Raw genomic sequence first — 9,281 nt, 5'->3', positions numbered from 1 at the left:
GATTCGACCGTCGGGCCTACTACACCACTTCAAACCCGGCCCAATAAGGGTCAAGCCCGAAGGCCCGTCGGAACTACCCGGCCCATTGACAGCACTACCGACAAGGATTGCCCGGAGATGGACTCCAGGGAATGCAACTTGTGTAGTAATTCTATGGGGCCGACTATGGTGTATGCGTTTTATCCACGCCGTCCGTCCATTTTTAGCTCATTTTTAGGGCATGAATCAAAGAATGAAGCAGATCTAAAGTTCAAGTGGACCACACAGTGTTGAAAATTCCTATGGCCCACCGTATGTTTATTTGCCATCCAACCTGTTCATAAGGTCACATAGACCGTTAATAAACATTATAAAAAATCTGCAAGAAAAAGGTCAAAGATCGGACGGCCAGGATCTTCACTTCCATAAGATTATTTGGTGAATCCCATATCCGTGCCGGGGCTATCATATCAACGGTCTGGATCACCAAAACATGGTCCCAACTTGCATTAAATATCAGTAAATGGCCCATTTCTGGCGCCTCCGTACGTCGATCATTATCTTTTGAACCATTCATTCAAAGATTTCCTATTGGATGACTAGGATTGTCTGATCAACCTCATTTCAGGCTATTCCGACCATTTGCCAGCCCTTTGATCTTTTCAATGTTTTCAGTTGAATGTGGACCGTTGCTCTATTTTTTCCTTAAAATCTTCTAATCTGGAAGATTCTTTAAGGATCCTCCATCCACTAATGGGCCCAACAAATCAACGGTTTGGATTATGGAACCCTGGGCCTTTACTCATCACCAAACTAATATATTTGCTGACTGATCGATACGCTGTAATTAGCAGCAAATAAAAGGAAATGATCGGTCGCCAATGTAAACATCCTATCCATCCAACAGGTGAACCATACCATGATAATCACCTGGTCCGAAAATTAGCTCGATCCACTCATTTGGTGGACCACACCAGTACATTTGAATGGGCCATTCACTGAAGATCTGACAGATGGGAAATCCTAAACCTTCAACAAGTGGGCCAAAAAGCAATGGTTGAGAAACAGAACCAACAATTCACATTTAATCAAAAGCAAGCCAACCATTATATATAACTTTCCTATGAGATCTCAACCATACATATTCAATGGTAGGGGTGGTAATGGAGAGATCTCAACCACACAGATTCAATAGTATGGGTGGAAATGGGACTGGTTTGGGCCAGGTTAGGTTAGGCCCAGGCCAACATGGTCCTCTTATCAGGCCCAAGCCTGACACAAAAAAATTACGTTGGGCCCAGATCCAAACTAACCCGGTTAATATGTCCGTGTATCAGGTGGGTCACACATGCACAAAAAAATAATAATTTTAGAGGAATGTAACCAACGTTTGGGTTCAAGGTAGCTGGCTAATTAATTGCCTAAAGATGAGAAGATATATTTGTAGGATATAACACATGCACACATAAAGCTGAGCTCCATCAAGAGGTATGTGTGGACGTCACCAAGTCCTGTGCTTCCCATCATGAGGTATGTGTTACATCCAAATCGTTGGTCCACCTGGGGATCTCGTTGTAAGGCTTGAGACGAAAAATAAGACATCCAAATATCAAGTGGACCCCGTATCACTTCACCTTTTGGTAAAAGGTGAATGTGATGTTAATTCGTTGTTTGACACAATAAATGTGATTACTAATCCATGAAAAAAATATTAATTTCGAGCATCTTGATCTAACTCGACCATCTTGATTGGAAAACATCAAAGTCGGCCGATTTGGTCAAACTCGACTATCTTAGTAAAAAACGGTAAATTCTATCATTTTTGATTGAATTCAGACATCTTAAACGAGAAACAGTAAATTTGTCAAATTCGGTCATCATCATCTAAGAACGACAAATTCGGTCGTGACAATGGAGACCGTCGGTCCATCAATTCAAAATAGGGCTTATAATTGACTAAGGTGGTAATACGGCCGAGAACTTGGCCTGCTACTTCCTGAACCATTTAAGTAATATGGTCATGATTCAAATGTCGTGATTCAGCCATTGGAGGTGGTTTAGGGCCTACATGGTTTTGTCTCCCATGATACGATGGATTTCCAAGGAAAGGTTGACCCATGGGTATATCATGGTTTCCTTATTTAAGAACAACATTTCTAACCTCCTACTTTGGTCACCTGAACTTGACGGACAACAGAGCATTCCGTATCTTCTGTATTGGAGCCGGCTGAATATTTTGTTGTGGAAGAGGTAACTGTGTTGCTGGCAGTACTGATGTCAAATTTCCGACATAACTAATATCAACAATTAGCTAAGGCATGGTAGGTGTTCTTTCAAAAAATATCTTATTCAAGCTTCTAGTCATCCATCTTTTGAAGATCTCAACATGAATTCATGACTGCTTGGCCTGAGCTCATAACTACTATGTCATATGATGATTCATCATTTGTATATTAAGTAATTCAATCATAATTATCTCAGAAATATTTGTAAGCTCTCTCACTTTCTTATTACTTTCATACTGGCTTATGTTATTTGTCCTACCAGGCATTCCTAGGAATGTGTCGGGGCTAGCTAAATTTGTTACACGGCCGATGTTCAATGAATATTTAAGTAGTTATTTTCCTTTTTGAGAGTCTCACTAGGCGTGCTAAACTTATGTTGTGGTTCAATTTCAAAATTAGTCACGTGATTAGTGTGAGTGTGCTAGAATTAAATGTGCGACTTAATTCAAATCAAACAACTACAACCTTAAGCACTAAGATAGACAGATACGTCATAAATCGACCGTATATGACCGAGTTCTCTAATAAGATCAGTCACCTATTTAGCCACTTACATAGTATTGCTTAAGATGATCAGGCGATACTCAAATGATGGGGTTCGTCATCTGAAAATGTGTCACATCTCTGCCTTCCATATGAAAAGACTTTTTCTCTTCAGTACAGGAAAAAAAAGAAGAAGGAGAAATTCTTATACTTGGTCGCGGAGAACAACTATAGAATGCCTTTCTGGATGGAGAATTTTGTTTGATACTCAAATTAAATCTAACATATGAGTGTAGATTCAAATTACAACTAAAGTTAACAACTATTTGAATGCAGCTACGGATTATACTAAGGAGTCGTTTGGATGCCTGTAAAGTCCTTAAGTTGTAAAGGGATTACAGGGGCTATTTAGATGCATGTATTTGCTTGTGAAGGTGTTACAGGCTGTAATAGATTACAACTTTTAGTTTTAATCTAAAATCTGGTAAAAAGCCATGTTTCATATCACAGGTAAAGTCCTTACAGCTAAAAATACATAATACATGTTAGAACATAATGGTTAATATACGCTCATAATATGGGGCCTATTGTAATGTGTATGGTACATCCAAAATATTCTTAAGGGTCAAATATTGCATATTAGACCCCAGTTATTACCTAATTTGACGAGCATGATACTGTTTAACGTCCTATTTTAACTGTGTTTGTGTTGCAAGGTGAATTTAGAAGCCTAGACTAAAAAAGGGTATTAATGGATTTAACATTCAGAAAGCACTAAGGCAAGGGACGGATCCCAAAGACCGAGATCCAAGAGTTCATATGCCAAAAATTCGAAAAAATCAAGTAATTGAAGTCCACGAGACCTGAAGTCATCCTGAATGCAAGATCAAAGGGTTCCCACCAACCGTTTGGCCCGAAACTTTATATCTGTCCTGAGAACCCTAAATTAACCGTAAAACTCGAATTTCATCCCTTGGATCCCTGTGTAAGTGGCCCAACAGACAGATCATCCCCTAAAATACTGATCTGGGACCCACCTGATATCTGGATATGCTTCAATTTTAGTCTTAACCCATCAAATCGGATGAGAGAGAAGATGGACGGAGCGGATATCTTATAAGAATCATAGTGGACCCCACTTAAGGGTGTGCGTGTGCACAATGTGCACGCACTAGCCATGCACCAAAAAACATAAGATCGGTTAGCGCACGCTGACCGATTCTTTTTTTAAAAAATTTCAAAAAGTGCCAGCGTCCGTCTTAGTGGGCCCCACCTATCATCCCGATGGATGATCGGGACCGTCCACTCACTCCAGGGGGTAGCCACGACCACAGTCATATTGATATTTTGACCCCATGCACACGTACACACGATTTCCACCGTCAAACGCAGGATGAACGGCGAGAGGATTCTAACTTTTGGGCCACACCAAACCCAAGAAAAAACATCCATTTCCAACTGAAATTTCGAGGGTATTTCAATGAACGGAGTGGATTTTTCTTACATAGCTGATCAGGGGCCCACCGATCATCACAGCATACTCTATTTACGCAGGCCCTGCGTCCGTGAAAACCGGTCATGGTGGGCCATTCAGCGACCTTGGCTATGATCAGTTGGACGATTTGAGCCGTTCAAAAGACATCCATGCCAGGGACAACCCCAACCATGGAGTCAGATTCAAGGGTTGGGAGCATCAGCCGTCCCAACATGTGTCCAAACGCAGCTGCGTAAATAGAGTCGGTTCGTCCGACTCCAAACTGACTTCTCTAGCCGACCGACCTAGCCTCCTTGCTGGCTGTAAAAGGAGAAGAAAGAGAAAAATCATCAAGGGACATGTGAAGCAAAGGCAAGAGAGAGAGACCGTGGGACGGTCAACCAGACAAGTTTTCCTTCTTACCTTTTCTTGTTTTTTTTCCTGTTTATGAGTTTAGGTTAATCATGCTTATGGTTGGCTAAACCTCTTAGCTGGGGCTAAGAGGTGAAGCTTGTAGTGTAATGAGATTGCTTCTATGGTTTTGATTCATGTTTAAATGAGCTCTCTTTGATTATGGTTTGATTATAAAGAATACTTTCAGTTTTTAATGGTATGTTGTGACTTAAATTATAATGGATATGCGATAGCTTTGAGCATGTTATTTTCATTATTATGATTATCAAGTTAGGAAGCCCGGTTGTTCACCATCGCCCCTTGGACATGGTTGGATGATGGAATCCTTCCTAACATTCATATATCCCTTAGATTGGATGTGGATTGATTAAATTCTATTGTTTACTTTGTCTCATGTGTATGGTTTTGTGATAGAATTAAATATAATTTGCATACCTCTCATATCTTGAAAACTAGATAAAAAGAAGTTTAGATTTAATTTTTAAAGGTTATATGTTCCAACTGGATGAAGATGGAACTCTTAGTCCAGTTGAGTTCATGAATCAAATGTAGATCTCCCTGATCTCTACAAGTGGATCCTTGGAATCCCTAGTTTCTCATCTTTGAATTTTACAAGTTTTAGTTAATTAGTTCACCATTATCCTCCTAAATTCTCCTGATTAGATTACATCTTCTTCTAGTTCTAGTTTTAGTTACTTTCAGATTACGTACAAGGTTTAATCTTTATGGATTCGACCTCAGTCTTACCGAGATTATTACTACATCACAACCCTATACTTGGGGTGTGAACAAATATTTACCATATACTTCCCTTACTCCTCTCCTATGGCCCAAAAAAGAAAAAACAGTTCATCCATTATCAAATGGACCACACGAGGGAAGGATGGGACATCCACCATTAAAAACTTCTAGATTACATTTGGGGCCTACTGTGACTGGTGGAAGACATTCAATTAGTTTAGTGTGTGCATGCTTTAATACCCTCTTAGGGCCCTAAAAAAATCAAATCTTTCTTATGTGATTTTTACAGCTTTGGGAAAGTTCACCGCCCTAGCTCTCTAGTATGAATACCTACTTTATTCCTTGTAAACACATTGCAGACTAGCCAAATACACAATTTGTTTACCGGTAAACAAATTACCACTTAAAAGCCAAACGGAATAGTATGTAAACCAATTACACTTAAAATTCATTTAAGGTGTTATGTGTTTACAACTAAAAAGATTACATGCATCCAAACGACCCATAAGGAATGAAAAAGACTGATAAAGATAATAATTACACTAAGAAATGTAAATGACAAGTGATTGAAAGGATAATTGAAAAATATATTTAGTTTCGTTTGATTTGATTAGTATGAGATAATTTCTTTTACTAACTTTCTCCATTATTTATAGCCTTAAACTAATAATCTGGAGGCTTCATATGTTCTAACTATTATTGTAACCATTTTAATACTATGGTCTTTTGGACACTTTCTTCCAAACTTGCCACATGTCATATAAATCGTTCCAGGTTTGATTGCATTTCAATCAGCTACTCAATTGACCTCTTGAATGACTCCGGTTGTGTAGTTTGTTTTTGAATTCCTTTCAATTGGCACCTATCTTGTTATTACATCAATTGTGATTCTTTAGAAAACACTCTGGTCATTCCCTAAATCTTTCATTTACTATAATACGTATTCTTTTCAATTGAATTTTTTTAAAATAGTCAGGAATAGAGTACAATACTCTACACCGTTGATTTTTTTCAAACAATATCCCATTCATAAAAATACACAAAATGAATACTTTTCATTTTGTATTTAGTAGGATACAAAACATCTATCACAACGATCCCAATATTATTACTTGTATGCCTTGTTAAAAGAGTCTGCCCAATATAAAGCTTTGTATAAAAGTAAATTTTATTTTAAAAAAAAAAAATTGTGTGGCCTGCCATGATTTTTTAGTGACATCCAATCCGTCTATCATGTGCATCCTCCTTGGATGACAAAAATCAGGACAATCTCTGACTCAGGTAAGTAGTGGGCCCCATCAGGCCTTCTGTTTACCGTAAGAATTAGTCTCTTGTTACTTTCTGAAATCAAACAAACCAAATTCCAGTCACTGGTAAGTTGCATGAATTATTTAAGTGGGAGCGCCTTTCCTCCATCACCTCCATCTAACCTCTTCTAAGATCAACGTTTCAGATTTTTGGCGGATTCCTTTTTTATCACGCCCCAGGTAATCTTTTCTCTGAATTCTATCACAGGCCTATGGGGAATTTTCCAACTTATTCCTCAACTCCTGATTTTCCTAGTCATGACATAAAGACCAAAAATGAAAAAAAAAAAAAAAAAAAAAAAAAACAATAATAATAAAGTCCAATTTTTATGTTTCTAGTTATGTGTCCACACATGCTTCTACCTGATGAATGGATTGGATCTGTGACACGTGTTTTGCCGTCATTCAATCACGGGGTTAATCTGATCCCTAATAAGATGGAATTTATAATGGGTGGCATGAATCACGCCACGCGTGTTGCTACGTATTAAGAAGTTATTGTCCTTATTATCATAATGCACACGTGTCACTGCATCACCTCATGATCGAGATTAGCCTAGCTATAGGCTATCCAGAGTTTTGTATCGAGCTGAAAGTTGGCCTCGTGAGGTTTCAAGGGGTGCCTCATGATGTGCCCGTTCAGATTCTGTGTCTATTAAACGTGTGCAAGTGCGCACGTGAGCATTCGTGCGCGTGCTAAGTAAGAAGGTGCAAAGGTGCGCACCTAATAAGGTGCGCACGTGAGCATTCGTGCCCGTGCTAAGTAAGAAGGTGTGTGTAGGTGAGTGCGCACCTTCTTACATGGGCACCCATGTGCACCTTTGCACATGTGTCATGGGCACAAAATTTGAACGGTTCACATGATGCGGTACCCCTTGAAACTTTTTATGCCCACTTTTGAGCCTGATCCAAAACTCTAGTGGGCCATGGCAAGGAGAAATGCAAATCAAGGGAGGACACTGTTTTATTTTGCCATGGCTCACCAGAGTTTTGTATCGGGATGAAAGTTGGCCTTGTGGAGTTTCAAGGGGCGCCTCATCACATGGACCATCCCATGACACGTGTGTAAAGGTGTGCATGGTTGCTAAGTTAAGAAGGTGCCTAGGTGAGCATTCCTCTCATGACTGGGTATAGTGCAAGTCATGTTGATTACTATGAGATCTCAACCCTAGAGATTCAATGGTATGGGTGGAAATGGGCCGGGACCTGGAACTTAAGACTCAGGCAAGAAGGGCCTATCATAGCAGGCCCAAGCCCGACCCAAAAATATGATTGTGCCCAGGCCCTACCCAACCGATCTGAAAATTGATAAAAACGCATATTTTCCCATTGAATTTTCTTAATCTATCCATTTATCAAATGGGCCATGTATAGATAAATAAACATTCAGCGTTCAAGATAGCTGGTTGCCTAATTAATTGCCTAAGGATTAGACCAAGGGGTTGGACCAGGTTGGGTCATGTCGAGTCGGGCTAAAATGAACTGAGCCCAAGCCCAATCAGAAAATCAAGTAGGCCATGCATGGAAGGCCCATGCCTTGTCTAGAGCTGGGTTCGGGGCCCACATATTGCCATGATGCCACCGTAGAGCCTAGCAGATGAACGATCCAGATCTTGCAGATATGGATTTGCCACAACTGGCTAAGTAGTGGGACTCATTTGTTTTACACAAGGCATGCATGTGAACTGGTCCAAGTACCAGGTTCCATTGTTTGGGCGTAGCTCAGAATTACAATAATTGAACAATCCTAACCATTCAATTGAGGCCACAAAATGGATGGTTGGAAAGAAACTATCAGCATTCCATATTTGATGGGAGGAATCAGATGGTTAAGATCGTCTAGTCATGTTATTTTAGGTCTATGCTTCATAGAGGTGGGCACCGGACGACTTGATCCAGCTAACTCGACCCGTCTGACTCGTTCCGATCTGACTCGACCTGAACCGAATGGGTGAGTCGGTCCGAACCAAGTAGGCTTCATCCAATCCAAACTCAAACTGCGTCGAGTTCAAGTTACTTAGTAACTCGACCCGACTCAACCCGAAATTCGATCCGTTTAGACCCGACTCGATCCGCAACCCGACTCTCTAACCCTACCCGCCTCACCCTACCCTAACCTGATCCCAAAATCTCTCTCTCCCTCCCTCCCTCATCCTCATCATCTTCCAAGCTTGGCAACCACCCACCACCATCACGCTCCTCCTCATCTCTCTCCTCTCCACTCTCTCGATCTCTCCTTCCCTCATATCTCAATCCGACTCAGTGCCAACTCGACCCGATTCGGTACTTCTGATCGGATCGGACTCGGTCCGGATCAGTCCAGGCCAGATCGGACTCGGATGAGTCAAGCATGCTGGACTCTATATCGAGCCGAATCGAGTCGAGTCAACCTTAAGTCAACTCGACTTGTTGCCCAGCTCTAGTGCTTCATCCACAATGGACCCCATGATAATTAGGATTGATTGGTTAGATGGGTAATCTAACCAATCAATCTGGACTGGCCCTTGCATCCAGCCACAAATCTTACGTCACAATCTAAGAACCACATCGATCATTGCCTATTCATAAGAAGGTTGGCCTTCTAAAAGAGAGGCAATC

Source organism: Magnolia sinica, chromosome 16 (assembly GCF_029962835.1).
Source record: "Magnolia sinica isolate HGM2019 chromosome 16, MsV1, whole genome shotgun sequence".
Taxonomy (NCBI): domain Eukaryota; kingdom Viridiplantae; phylum Streptophyta; class Magnoliopsida; order Magnoliales; family Magnoliaceae; genus Magnolia; species Magnolia sinica.
Note: the sequence above shows the minus strand (reverse complement) of the source record.